Raw genomic sequence first — 16,228 nt, 5'->3', positions numbered from 1 at the left:
CCACCTTCACTTCAATCTAATAGTTATTTATATTTTCACAGTAGTTCATACAACTTGTATAAGATCATTAACAGTGTGTTATTAAATGTGTGGCTCTTTGAAAATGGTTCCATTCACCCTTTTCATAATGAAGCTTTTTTTCACTTTATTTTTTTTCCCTTGAGATATCAAATTTCAGTTTAGTGGAATTTTTTTTCCCTGTCATCATTTGCTTCACATTTATGTTTTTTATATGATATCCCTACCCTTCTGACATGAGGCAAGTGGCCTATTCTTTCTTTCCTTCTTTTTTCAGAACATCTTGCACATTGGAAGATCAGAGGAAGAGGATGAAGTGTAAATGCTGCCTTACTAACTGAATAGTAAACAGCATTCTCCCAACAGGTTTCAGTTTGAACGTTACTCCTTCCAGGACTGCAGGTGATGATCACCCTGCACAGGAAAGCCAAGTCTCCCATGATAAATGATGGTTTCAAAAATAACTGAGCAAAAGTAAGAACCATCACTAAGCCAGCATTTCCACTGGTGGAGCACTCCCTGAACATCTGGCCAGAAGGCTGGTTCAGAATTGGCTCAAAGGTAGTCCTGTTGTTGAATTATTTCTTAAAATAGCTATTCTACAGAATGTGTTCCTCAGAGACATCACCAAATACTGACCCAGTCTGTTCCTGCTTAGCTTAAACTGACAGGTTCAGTATTTTAGTTGCACTGCCTTCAGTTCAGTTGCTCAGTCCTATCCAGCTCTCTGTGACCCGATGGACTGTAGCACGCCAGGCTTCCCTGTCCATCACCAACTCCTGCAGTTTACTCAAATTAATGTCCATCGAGTCAGTGATGCCATCCAGCCATCTCATCCTCTGTCGTCCCCTTCTCCTTATGCCTTCAGTCTTTCTTCCTTAGCATGGAAGAAATCCTACTTGCTTTCTCATAACATGTTAAGAGTGTGGAAATAGATTCCTGTCACCTCTTCTTCTCAGCAGTTCCAGATAAAGTTTTTCTTTCAACAAGCTAGTGTTAACAAAAATTGGTTGGTTTTTGTCAGGTTTCAGCTGCCAATCATAAAAGGAAACTTTCCAAATGGATCTCTATTCTTTTTCATTCTGTATCAAATAATGGGGTCAATGGTCTTGCTTTCAATGTAACTGTGCAGGCTATGCATATAAAGCCTTTACTGCTTTATGGCTCTTTCCTTCTGAAAGTTTCCTTCTCATTTCTTTACCTTATTTATGATCCTCTACCACAACCCAGATTCATTCCCTTACATCTTACCTCTTATACATAAAACATCCAACATCCGGAGCCCATCAGTTTCTCTGTTATATTTCAGTTTGAAGAAAATACATATAAAATAATAATAATAACTAAACCATTTCTGTTCATTAAGAATAATATGATGAATACCCATGTACTCAACCTCCATGTTAACATAAATTTAAAGCCCAGTGTGTACCTGTTCCCAACACATTGCCTCAGAAGCATGCCACCTCTACGTTTGTACCTGTGATTCCTATTCATTTTTGGTTAAAACACTTTAGAATAATTTTTTAACTAATGCATTACTTAACCTTTGTCCTTTCTTGAACTTTATATACATTAAATTATACTACATGCATTCTTATGTGAATATAGCTTTTATATAAGAAATATATGGGTTAGGTCCAGGTTAAAATCTCAAAATCTTCACATGATGGCTGGGTGGCTGTTTTTCCCTCATTTTATTATTGTACAGTGCTTAGCTGTATGGCTACACCACAATTTAATAATCGGTCCTATTTTTGGTGTTGGAATGGTCAAAAGCAAAAGTCTTAAACAAAACAAAAAGATTTTTTTTACAGTATAGTATCCCCAAATAATTTTAAAAGTCATGATTAAAGAAAAATGATAATCAAAAAGTAGAGTTGAGATACAGTTAGGAAACCTTTGAAAAACTAGAGGGAAAGAAAGATGGTACACAGAATGACAAGTGGGTCAGTTCAGGACATGCGACATCTGAACAAGTACAGTTTCAGAAAGAGGGAACAGAAAAAATAGAGGAGTACATTATTAAGAAAACAATTTCAGAAAGATTCTAGAAGGATATGAACTTTTTTTTATTAGAAAACTCACCAAGTGCCCAGTAAAGGAGATGAAAAACGATTCATGGCAAAGCATATTGTTATGAAACCTCAAGAGAGAAATGTCACACCAGAAGCAAGACAATGGAGGATGCTTTCAATCATTTAAAGAAAATAATTTTCAGCTAAGAATTCTATGCTGATACATCCTCTCAATCTAGTGTGAAGGTAGAAAATATACATTTTTAACCATGGATTTCTCATATTTTCAGATTTACGTTCCTTAAGTAAACCAAAAAAAAAAAAAAAACAGATCCAGTACACCACATGAGAGAGAACTCAAAACCCCAGGATGATGAGAAAGGAGAGCTTCAAGGACATAACCTAAAAATTTAAACATTTAGGAGAAATTGTAGTTCTGGGAAAGAATTCAAAGATAACTATGTGATACTCACATTGCAAATTATTCAAAGAAAAAAAAAAGACAATTACTGAACTCAAGGAAAGCAAAAATCTATGTAGGAATGCAGCAATTCAGGAGCTCTGATGTGATTTACTCCTACCTACATAAATTCTACCTACTTGCCGCCCTCATCCAACTTCTTAACTAGATCTCTACTTCTGACATGCGGATAGCTTCTCCAATAGTGTTAGTCACTCAGTCATGTCTGATTCTTTGCCACCCCATGGATTGTAGTCCAGCAGATTCCTCTGTCCATGGAATTCTTCAGGCAAGAATACTGGAGTGGGTTGCCATTCCCTTCTCCAGGGGATCTTCCTGACCCAGGGATTGAACCCAGGTCTCCTGAATTGCAGGCAGATTCTTTACCATCTGAGCCACCAAGGAAGCCCTTCTCCAACAGAAGAGGACTAAAAGACAACATACAAAATCTTAAACTCCAACAGCATCTCATTCTAAGCTAGACTCTGCCTTCAAGATAAACTTTTCACAAACTCTATTTTTCCACATAGCCTAATAAACTGCATCTATCTGACATGTGTATAAGATTCAATATCAGAATCCTTTTATCTTCATTATATTTATCTAAAAATGATGGGAAAATCTTTTAAAACATTGTCAGCAATGAGACAGATGAGACTCAAGTCAATTTCATACAATTTATCCTTTGCTAAACTAATATCATGTTCATACTCTTTATCAAGCTGTTTTTCTTTCCTGTTTGACCTACTTCATAAAGCTTCACATAAAATGAGGTTGAAATAATGCTACAAATAAATGTGTGGTTTTAATATGCTCTGAATGAAATATAGGAAGGAAAATTTCTTTTGATGTCTTTGAGTATAAAAAGTAGACAATTAGAGGTAATAGGTAATCATTGCTGGGGCCAATCTGTAATACATGAGAGAGGCAAAACTCCTTGATTTTACAAATTGAGATGATAGGCAAGCTGCTATTAGGATTAGAGAAAAAATATTACAACAAAAAGCCAATATGACATGGATGTCAAGGGAGAACAGTGCCCAACAGAAAGTTTCTATCTGTACAAAGTGACCTACTTCATATAAAATAAAATCAAGTTACTGCAAGAGAGAAGTGTCAGGCAATATGAAATGACTATTCATCCTATGTAACCTACTTTTGCTTCAAGCTTCCCTGAATGATTTCTTACTAGAGAAACTAGAGTATACAGTCACACTCATTTAAATACACATGCTATAAAAAGAACGTGTATAATTTTTATTGTGATATTTAAGTGCCGCATTTTGTTGCATTGGGGATATATTTAAAAGGCATAATGTGAAAGAATGATTTCTAAGTAGTTTGTCATGTTTTAACAATTGTGAATGAGGTGAATCTCTATTTCTCTTTGTCAGTTTCATCACAGAAATACCAAATTAGCATCTGTCTGGTTGTAGATAGTTTATTCTTTCCCTTTATTAAAAAGTAACCTTCCCATTTGTTTCTGTAATTAATTTTGTTACTATAATCTATAGGCTTCCTATATAATAATTCTAATTACTTTACTGAATTATTTAAATTATAACTCACAATTGGAACATATATCTACTTCATGCCTCCATCTCTGTTCATGGTCTTTCCATTGCCAGGAACGCCTCATACTACATTTCCGTGATTCCAAATCCCAACTACCTTCCCCTTAGTAAAATGTCAGTTTCTTACAAAATCACCTCTGATGGTTCAGCTGGAAGGAATCCTTTGCTGTCCCTAAACTCCCATTTTAGCCATACCACTGCAATGGCAGGCTTCCCTGAGAGCACAGTTAGTAAATGCAATTCAGGAGACCCCAGTTCAATTCCTGGGTCAGAAAGTTCCCCAGAAGGGACAGGCTACTGACTCCAGTGTTCTTGGGCTTCCCTTGTGGCTCAGCTGGAAAAGAATCCACCTGCAAGGTGGGAGACCTGGTTTTGACTCCTGGGTTGGGAAGATCCCCTGGAGAAGGGAAAGACTACCCACTCCAGTATTCTGGCCTGGAGAATTCCATGGACTGTATAGTCCATGGGGTCACAAAGAGTCGGACACAACTGAGCGACTTTCACTTTCACTGCAATGGCTGTACTCATGACTTCCCATCCTGTAATATATAGTTACTTGTCTGTCTCAGGAACCCTCTTTGAAGAAGGCTCAGTTATTTTCATATTTAGTGTGGATCACAATAAACTGTGAAAAATTCTGAAAGAGATGAGCATACCAGACCACCTGACCTGCCTCTTGAGAAACCTATATGCAGGTCATGAAGCAACAGTTAGAACTGGACATGGAACAACAGACTGATTCCAAATAGGAAAAGGAGTACTTCAAGGCTGTATACTGTCACCCTGCTTATTTATCTTATATGCAGAGTACATCATGAGAAATGCTGAGCTGGATGAAGCACAAGCTGGAATCAAGATTGCTGAGAGAAATAGGAATAACCTCAGATATGCAGATGACACTACCCTTATGGCAGAAAGTGAAGAAGAACTAAAGAGCCTCTTGATGAAAGTGAAAGAGGAGAGTGAAAAAGTTGGCTTAAAGCTTAACATTCAGAAAACTAAGATCATGGCATCTGTTCCCATCACTTCATGGCAAATAGATGGGGAAGCAGTGGAAACAGTGACTGACTTTATTTTGGGGGGCTCCAAAATCACTCCAGATGGTGATTGCAGCCATGAAATTAAAAGACGCTTACTCCTTGGAAGGAAAGTTATGACCAACCTAGATAGCATATTAAAAAGCAGAGACATTACTTTGCCAACAAAGGTCCATCTAGTCAAGGCTATGGTTTTTCCAGTAGTCATGCATGGATGTGAGAGCTGGGCTATAAAGAAAGCTGAGCACTGAAGAATTGATGCTTTTGAACTGTAGTGTTGGGGAAGACTCTTGAGAGTCCCTTGGACTGCAAGGAGATCCAACAAGTCCATCCTAAAGGAGATCAGTCCTGGGTGTTGGCCACCTGATGTGAAGAGCTGACTCATTTGAAAAGACCCTGATGTTGGGAAAGATTGAAGGCAGGAGGAGAAGGGGACAACAGAGGATGAGATGGTTGGATGGCATCACCGACTCAAAAGACATGAGTTTGGGTGACCTCTGGGAGTTGGTGATGGAGTGGGAGGCCTGGTATGCTGCGGTTCATGGGGTCACAAAGAGTCGGACACAACTGAGCGACTGAACTGAACTGAAGCAGAAAATATTATTGCACAGCTCTAGCAAAACATGAACCTAAAAAACAAACGAACAAACAAACTATACGTTTGTATCCTGATCATGAAACGCAGTGACCCAAAATAAATGAGAATGTTTTCTTTCAGCATATTTCTTAGATTAAGCAACCAATCATAAAATCTTAGATGACTTAAACAAACCTGACCAATTTCAGACATCTGTCCCACCTAGGGTCACAAAACTTCTATAAAATCACCCTCTGTGTAATACCCTGGACATGAAATGGGAGTAAAAGTATAAAGGTAGCAGGCAACTTCTCTACATGTGATCAATATATTGATTTTAGAGACTCATTTCTCTCAGACCTATCCAACTCTCATAACAGAATCAACTAATGTTATAATCCCAAGAGACAAAATCTAGGTTCTCCTAACAAAATGGGTGGAGACTTCAATATTTAGGTACTTCTTAAAGGTGAGAGAGAGAGAGATTGATTCTACAAGTTTCCAAAAGCTTTATTGTTTTAGCTTTTGAGCTGGTATTTTTGTGTATAGTAGAAGATAGGACTTATAGTTTATTTTCATTTATAGCTAGCTTTTTAACCTAGCATCCTGTGTTTAAATGACCATCCTTTTCCCTCCACACTGCTGTGTCACCTCTGTTATAAATCACACATAAATCATATGTGTGATTGTTTTCTGAAAACCATTGTTTCATGGTTCTATTCTTGCATTCTTTTGTTAACATTTTGATCTTAGCTACTATGGTTAAGTAATAAAGTTTGCATTTGATAAAATAAACTTTACCTTTACTTCCAGATAAGGTTTGTATCTGGAAGAACACATCTCCCAGCTTTGTTCTTGTTCAAGATTACCCTGTTTATTCACAGCTTTTGATTTTCCATAAAAACATTAGAAATAGCCTGTTACTTTCCTCCAGAAAAACCTGTTGGAATGTTCACTAGTGTCTATTAGGGAAATTTTACTTCTTTAAAATCTTGATTCTTCAATTCCATTGACATAAAATTCCATGGTCAAATTAAATTTATTATTTTGGCATAGATTGGGGCCAGTATTCCCAACCTCCTTGTTTGATTGTAACTGTAAAGGTTTCTAAATATAAATAATTTCTCAGTGTACTTTACAGTTTGGAATGCCATGTTTTTCAGGGAAAAAACACATTTTCCTTGAGTAATATACAAAAGCTGACTAATAGTTTTCATTTATTTGATAAAGATGAAGACCCTCTGAGATGTGTCTCTTGACGACATCTTAATTCATCAGATCTTTTCAATATTATGATTACAGCCCAGAAATAATCCCTGTATACTGTCTTGGCTACTCCTACTATGAGTTTAAAAACAAGAGCTATTGAAAAACTCAAAGGACTTCCTAATTAACATGCTAAAGAGTAATAATATAATAAGTTATAATAATACCTAATACCCAAGTCCATTGCATTGAAGAAAATAATAAGTCATTCTTTCTCTTTTCCTCTCACCAAATGCCTTTCTCCACTAATGATTCTCTTTCTTCCTAACATTTAGAGCTTTGAATTCATTCCTTAAAGTTAACTGAGCTTTGGACTAAACATTAAATTTACTTATGTACTGGGTTTTCAAATTAAAATGATTATTGAGACTAGATACGTAATGTAATGTAAGTTTAAAAAAAAACAGGTATCCTATCTAGAGAAGGCAGCATCCAGTGAATTATTCTTTTGGGAACTGAGACATAGTTTTGGTAGAACTTGATTTTTTACAACTCATAATGAAGGTAATTCAATGAAATGTTTCAATTTTAAATGCTGGCAACCAATTCAAATTTAATAAGAAACAAACAACATACAGTATACAGGATCATACTTGTTGAATTAAACAATATACATTTGTTGATATATTCAGTCTTGTTTCTTACTTTTGTGCTTATATAGACATAACCAGCAGAATGTATACAACTATATCACTCTTTGTCTCGTCCCACCAATTAAAAAGTTTGTTTTTTTACAGAGAAGCAGGGAAACTCTACAGTTTCCTCTTGTCAACAAGGAAATTTTAAAATGTGTATAATTTTACCTTATTGCTCCAGGTCACAATGGGAGTCATTTTGCCCCCTCAGAGACATTTGGTAATATCTTTGGGCATTTTTGGTTGTCATAATAGGGGAATGGATATGCTACCGGCATCTAATGAGTAGATGCATCTACAGATCCTGTTAATTATCCCACAATGGACAGGACAGCCCCATAACAATGACTTATCTGGCCTTAAATTTCATTGGTACTAAGGTTGAGAAATCCTGGTTATAATATCTCCCCCCTCGCCCCAGTTCTTAATGTTTCCTAAAATTTTTATGAAAGCTTAATGTATGAGAAATGGTATTGAAAAGAACTGAATAAAAATGTGTGAAGGGACTGAAAGGGTGTTGGATATGAAATGAATAGTTTCCATTTTGTCGAGTGTTTTAATTTATTCCGCTTCTCAATTAGTGGAACAACCTGAAATAGAGTTCTTAATTTTACTTAAATTTTATTTAAAAGCAAAACAAGGAAAATCATTCCTATTTATTTTTCTCTACCTTAAGCCTAGATGTTTGTTTTAAAGTCTTATTCTTCCATCATGTTTAGATCTCAAGCAAGTCTATTTAAATATTCATGCTCAGTTGCTCAGTCATGGGATTCTCCAGGCAAGAATACTGGAGTGAGTTGCCAACTGCTCCTTCAGGGGACTTAAATGTTCAATTTACTATTATTATTAATACCAATAGCCCAAGTAATAGTCTAGTATTTTAGACATTTATGAATATTTGTGACATGTAATAAATACTCAATAAATATTAGTTTTATTGTTTAGTTTTTGTTCACCTGCATTTTCAATGACTTTTAATAGTAATTTTATTTCTCCTTTACTTAGACTTTCTGGTTTTTATTTATTTTCATGTGCTTTAGCTAAGAGTTGGAGATTTATTCCAAAAGGTTTGAGCTAGGTAAAATAAATAATTACATACTAAAACTGATATATCATTTCAGTAGGGTAAATGAATTCATTCAGATATATTTTCCCATCTTTTGGGTTATCACCTAATTATTATGAAACTTAAATTCTTCTAATAAAGATATATTTAAAAGAAAATATCCTGATGAGTCGGCTATCTGGATACATAATTAATATGTATAGACCCAGGAATTCTGCTCCTTTCTTGAGCTCAGGAATCATTTAATGGGGTAGTTCCCTTTCTTGAAATGTTTTTTGTTTTTTTGCATTTTCTAATTCATAATCACTATAAATTATTTGCTTGCATTCTCCATAGAAATTTATATTGCATGGTTCAGGGATATTGGATAGTATTTGCAATATTTTTTCAGGTTTCAAGAGACCACCAGAATGAATCAGATTTTCTTAACAACTTCTGACAAGCATCAAATGCATTTAGACTGAGGAGTTAGTCACCTTGAAAATTTCAGTTCATCTTAATCTATGGCCAAATACACCACCAATTTCATTCAATTTATTCGCTTAGAAGTAGGGTTAGGATTTTTAACTTCTTTGCAATATCTATTGGTGACTAGCTATATTTTTGCTTCTCTTATGTTGGTTTGATCTATTGACACTATTTCATTGGATGAGCTGAAATTTTCATTTTTGCCAGTTTGTTTAGGCATTATATAAATGCCTCATTAATGTGATTTCAGATTATATACTAACTACAAACTAACTATAAACCCTAACTACAAACCCAAGAAACTAACTACAAATACTAACTACAAACTACAAACCCAAGAAACCCTCTACTTCAGAATAAAAAGATTTCAGATTCCTCCATCTTTCTAAAACTGAAAATTTTAGATTAGAAAATTATATTTTAGCCATGAATAAAAATTATGGGAAAATTTTCTCTTACGCTGCAGCAATTAAGGAAATACTTTAAAAAATTAAGAGTTTTATAAAATTATTTCATTAACATTAAAAATAGTTATACAAGTATATACAGACATGTGGGTACAGTGTAGAGAGTTATGTACAGTTCTAAATGATTGCAGCTCCTTAAAACTTCTGAAAGTATAGAACTCATAGAGAGTATAATCACATACTTCCTGAACGTATTCAAGAATATTAGCATTTTTTTCCTCTTCTCTCAAGATTAAGGGGATTTATTTAGGGCAAATAAATGAATATACTACTTCATACCATACAACTTTTGTGGCTAACACGCTGGGAAAACATTTCTTTGCAAATAACATCACTTGGGTTTTTTTCTTACCTTCCCTTCAGGTGATGTCACTAATTTACAAAGCTTCAAGTAAATGTGTCAATGTGTATGTATATATGTGCAGCTTTGTTAATTCTTAAATTATTATCAGTATGTAAACACAGTAACATTGAACATTTAAAATTATTATTAATACTTCATTAACTCAGCTTGAATTATCTCCATTTAACAAAATTATCCCAATCAACTACTTTAAAAGTTCAAAGTTTAAAACTAGTTTAAAAGTTCATGGTTCACATATTGCTGAGGCCTGGCTTGGAGAATTTTGAGCATTACTTTACTAGCACGTGAGATGAGTCCAATTGTGTGGTAGTTTGAGCATTCTTTTGCATTGCCTTTCTTTGGGAATGGAATAAAAACTGACTTTTTCCAGTCCTGTGGCCACTGCTGAGTTTTCCAAATTTGTTGGCATATTGAGTGCAGCGCTTTCACAGCATCATCTTTCAGGATTTGAAATAGCTCAAAGGGAATTCCATCCCCTCCACTAGCTTTGTTCGTAGATGCTTTCTAAGGCCCACTTGACTTCACATTCCAGAATGTCTGGCTCTAGGTGAGTGATCACACCATTGTGATTATCTGGGTCATGAAGATCTATTTTGTACAGTTCTTCTGTGTATTCTTGCCACCTCTTCTTAATATCTTCTGCTTCTGTGAGGTCCATACCATTTCTGTCCTATGTTGTGCCCATCTTTGCATGAAATGTTCCTTTGGTATCTCTAATTTTCTTGAAGAGATCTCTAGTCTTTCCCATTCTCTTGTTTTCCTCTATTTCTTTGCATTGATCACTGAGGAAGGCTTTCTTATCTCTCCTGGCTATTCTTTGGAACTCCGCATTCAAATGGGAATATCTTTCCTTTTCTCCTTTGCTTTTCATTTCTCTTCTTTTCACAGATATTTGTAATTCCTCCTCAGACAGTGATTTTGCCTTTTTGCATTTCTTTTCCATGGGGATGGTCTTGATCCCTGTCTCCCATACAATGTCACGAACCTCTGTCCATAGTTCATCAGGCACTCTGTCTATCAGATCTAGTCCCTTAAATCTATTTCTCACTTCCACTGTATAGTCATAAGGGATTTGACTTAGGTCATACCTGAATTGTCTAGTGGCTCAGATCATGAACTCCTTATTGTTTATTCTGTAGGACTTCACAAAATTAAGCTACCATTATGATGAAGACACATTGACTAGGGTGACTTTCACTCATGTTGGACACAGAGTGAATTCCGAGTTCTAGGCTACTATGGACCAGCACTAACCCTTGCTGACATGAGTTGAATGTGTGGACCTATGCATTAGCTCTTGTTCTCAATTCAACTGTAGTGCCACTTCTAGTCTTTGGCACACAATGGTGCCAGCTTGATGGCAGGTGACTTTGACCATTTATGCCCCTGCTGCTGACACCTGGAGAGATCAGCACTGCCCACCCCCCAACCCCGCCCCAAGCAGGCTTTGTGCCACTTGATAGGCATTAAAGTCCACGAAGCTTTAGACTTGCTCACAAGACCTATCCGTCTGACTGGTCTTTTTCTGATCAATGTAGTAATGTTATAATCTCCTGGATCAGTCTTAAGCTTTGCCAGAGAGGGACAGTTAACAGCATTGTTAGCTTTATTATCATGCTATGCCAGAAGATATGAAACTGTGCATGAATTTACTTTGGAAAATAAAAACTTAAAAAATGTTCTGGAGTTGAACTGGAGGGGACAGTGCCTAGAACCTATGAAGAAAGTTCTTGTATAATGAGTAATCAACAAATCCCTAAAGACATCTCTAACCATAATTCTAATTCATCATCAATAAATTACTATACCTCACAAGGGCCTGTGAATTTTGCAACATTTTTTTTTACTCTAGTTGTTTGTGTAGACTGGGGCCCAACACACCCTAGGGGATGCCCCAGAATAGCCATCTCTATTGCTGGAATTTGACAGATATTACTATGTAATTTAAAATGCTTAAAAATGAGACCACAGACAAGAAATAAAGGGACAAAGTGAAACATACAGAAGAACATTTTGAAGATAAACTTCACAAATTCCAAATTCATCTTTTATGTGACTTATTAATAAAAATTGAAATTATTAAACTTTTTGTTAACTTTTCTATGTGTTTATATTGTAGTTGTACATCTGTGGCCTTTTTCTTTTTTACTAACAAGCACAGGTCTTGAAAATAACATACTCTGAAGATGAAAATATTACTGGTGCCAGATTAGCTGTGGCCAAAAACAGCTGAAAAAAATTATAAAATATATATGGCAACTGTTTTCAGAGGACAGCAGGCAGGGAATAAAACACAAGTAGGGAAATACATAGGTAAGCTGAGCAATCACCCTGGCTTTGTTCCTGGGGACACTTTCCAGATTGTGGTGCAGAGAGTTGGAACCCAAACAGAGCACAGGGATCCTGCTGAACTGTGAAGGCAAGGATCAGGGTTCCAAGCTGCTAAGCTGGCTAGACTCTGTAAGACAGAATACTACAGGTGAAGAAGAGCTACAGAAATTCTGTAGCTCTCCATCACTATTAAAACTATACTAAGCTTTGCTAGTATACTTTTTCCCAGGATAAAACTCCATAAGGTTTAGTAGAGAATAGCTGCTGGGGAATATGATAATCTCACATCCCAGCCAACACGTGGCCTCCAACAATATGTTAAATTTTTAACTGATTCATCTTATGTGCTTGTGTAGTTGCACCAATTTCTCCCATGCTCTGCCACAAATAAGCCACTGTCTAAGTTGTTACTCCCAAGAAGAGCCATTTCTGCTTTGTATTCCATGTTACATATTTGTTCTGCTGCTTCAGTTCTTTAATAGTCTCAAGAAGTTATGATTTTAAAGTTTATCTAGCCATGAATAGTTGCTAGAATGGATAAGACTCTTTTCAGTTTTATATATGCTGGGCAGAAGCAGAAATAACATTCAGTTGATTTTCAACAAAGGTGCCAAAGTAATTAAATTGGGTAAAGGAATGTCTTTTCAGAAAATGATTCTGGCATAATTGAATATTCATATAGAAAAAAAGGGGGGCCTCAATGACTATTTCACATCATATAGAAAAATCAACTGGGGGGTGAATCATAAAATTTAATGTAAGTTAAAGCTCTAAAGCTTCCTGAACAAGGATGCCACAAAAAAGGAAAACTACATGCCAGTATCACTGATAAAGATAGATGCAAAAATCCTCAACAAAATTCTAGAAAACAGAATCCAACAATGTATTAAAAAGATTGTACATCATGACCAAGTAGGCTTTATTCCAGGGATGCAAGGATTCTTCAATATTCATAAATCAATCAATGTGATACACCATACTAACAGATTGAAAGATAAAAACCATATTATTATCTCAATAAATGCAGAGAAAGCCTCTGACAAAATTCAACACCCATTTATGATAAAAACTTTCCAGGAAGCAGGCATAGAAAGAACATACCTCAACATAATAAAAGCCATATACAACAAAGCCACAGCAAACATTATCCTCAATGGTGAAAAACTGAAAGCATTTCCTCTAAAATCAGGAACAAGACAAGGGTGACCACTCTCATCACTGCTATTCAACAGAGTTTTGGAAGTCCTAGCCACAGCAATGAGAGAAGAAAAAGAAATAAAAGTAATCTAGATTAGAAAAGAAGAAGTAAAACTCTCACTGTTCACAGACAACATGATCCTCTACATAGAAAACCCTAAAGATACCACCAGAAAATTATTAGAGCTAATCAGTGAATATAAGTTGTAGGATATAAAATTAATGCATAGAAATCCCTTGCATTCCTATACACTAACAATGAAAATAGAGAAAGAGAAATTAAGGAACAATCCCATTCACTATTGCAGCAAAAAAAAAAAAAAAAAATACTTAGGAAAAAATTTACCTAAAGAAACAAAAGACCTATATATAGAAAACTATAAAACACTGATAGAAAAAAATCAAAGATCACACAGATAGATAGAAAAATATACCATGTTCATGGATGGCAAGAATCAATATGGTTAAAATAAGTATACTACCCAAAGGAATCTATAGATGCAATGCAATCCCTATCAAGCTACCAATAGTATTTTTCACAGAAGAAGAACAAATAATTTCACATTTGTATGGAAACACAAAAGCTTTGAATAGTCAGAGCAATCTTGAGAAAGAAGAATGGAACTGGAGGAATCAACCTGCCTGACTTCAGACTATACTACAAAGCTATAGCCATCAAGACAGTATGGTACTGGCACAAAGACAGACATATAGATCAATGGAACAAAGTAGAAAGTTCAGAGACAAATACAACTATGGACACCTTATATTTGACAAATGAGGTAAGAATATACAATGGAGAAAAGACAATCTCTTTAATGAATGGTGCCTGAAAAACTGGTCAACCATGTGTAGCAGAATGAAACTAGAACACTTTCTAACACCATACACAAAAATAACCTCAAAGTGGATTAAAGATCTAAATGTAAAACCAGAAACTATAAAATTCTTAGAGAAAAACATAGGCAGAACACTCTCTGACATAAATCACAGAAAGATCCTCTATGACTCACCTTCCAGACTAAAGGAAATAAAAACAAAAATAAATAAATGGGACCTAATTAAACTTAAAAGTTTTTGCACAATGAAGCAAGGTGAAAAGGCAGCCTTCAGAATGGGAGAAAATAATAGCAAGTGAAACAACTTACAAAGTATTAATCTCCAAAATATACAAGCAGCTCATGCGTCTCAATACCAGAAAAAAAAAAAAGGCAACCCAATCAAAAAGTGGGCAAAAGAATTAAACAAACATTTCTCCAAAGACATACAGATGGCCAATAAACACATGAAAAGATGCTCAACATCACTCATTATTAGAGAAATACAAATCAAAACCACAATGAGGTATCATCTCATGACATCAAAAAGTCTACAAACAATAAATTACGCAGAGAGTGTTGGAACCCTCTTACACTGTTGGTGGGAATGCAAACTGGTACAGCCACTACAGAGAACAATGTGGAGATTCCTTAAAAAGCTGGAAATAGAACTGCCATATGACCCATGTATATGTTCAGTCTCACTGCTGGACATGCACACTGAGGAAACCAGAATTGAAAAAGATGCATGTACCACAATGTTCCTTGCAGCACTGTTTACTAGGACATGGAAAAACCTGGATCTCCATCGGCAGATGAATGGATAAGGAAGCTGTGGTACATATACACAACGGAATATTACTCAGCTATAAAAAGGAACACATTTGAGTCAGTTCTAATGAGGTGGACAAAACTGTCACCTATTATACAGAGTTAAGTAAGTCAGAAAGAGAAACACCAATATAGTATATTAACGCATATATATGGAATTTATAAAGATGGTAAAGACAATCCTGTATGCAAGGCAGCAAAAGAGGCACAGATATAAAGAACAGACTTTTGGACTCTGTGGGAGAAGCTGATGGAGGGATGATTTGGGAGAATAGCATTGAAACATGTATATTACCATATGTAAAACAGATGACCAGTGCAAGTTCAATGCATGAAGCAGAGCACTCAAAGCCAGTGCTCTGGGACAACCCAGAATGATGGGGTGGGGAGGGAGGTGGATGTGGGGTTCAGGATGAGGGGACACATGTGCACCTGTGACTGACTCATGTCAATGTATGGCAAAAACCATCACAATATTGCAAAGTAATTATCCTCCAATTAAAATAATTAATTAAAAAAAATAAAGCTTCCTGAAAAAAAACACAGAAGAATATCTTCATGGCTTACGGAGTGTTAAATATTGATTTCTTAAGACTGTGCACAGAAAGCAAAGCCCCCTCCCCGAAATTTTAAATGTTAAATTCTATTTCGTTAAAATTAAAAATTTATGTTCATCAAAGAGACCCCATGTACAAAATGGAGAGATCAACCACATTGGGAGATTTTTCACTAGGAGAATTTTCACTATAAGAAAATACTTGCAAACCAAAGTATTGACAAAAAACTGACAAAGGCTTGTACCGTGGTATATAAATAACTCCTACAACTCAGAAATTAAAAAAAAAAAAAAAACTTCAATAATAATGGGAAAAAGACTTGGGACATTTAAAAAGAATATGATGACTGATAAGCACATGAAAAGCTGTTCAATCGTTAGTTTTTAGGGAAATACAAAGCAAAGCCACAATCAGTTAGGTATTTCCCTGGTGGTTCAGTGCAGTGGTGGTGAAGACTCCACACTTCCAATGTAAGGGTATGGGTTCTATCCCTGGTCAGGTTACTGAGATTTCACATGCCTTACAGTGTGAGGAAAAAAACAAA

Source organism: Dama dama, chromosome 18, assembly GCF_033118175.1.
Source record: "Dama dama isolate Ldn47 chromosome 18, ASM3311817v1, whole genome shotgun sequence".
Lineage (NCBI taxonomy): Eukaryota > Metazoa > Chordata > Mammalia > Artiodactyla > Cervidae > Dama > Dama dama.
The sequence above is the reverse complement of the archived record's forward strand: the minus strand, read 5'-3'. Positions refer to the sequence as shown.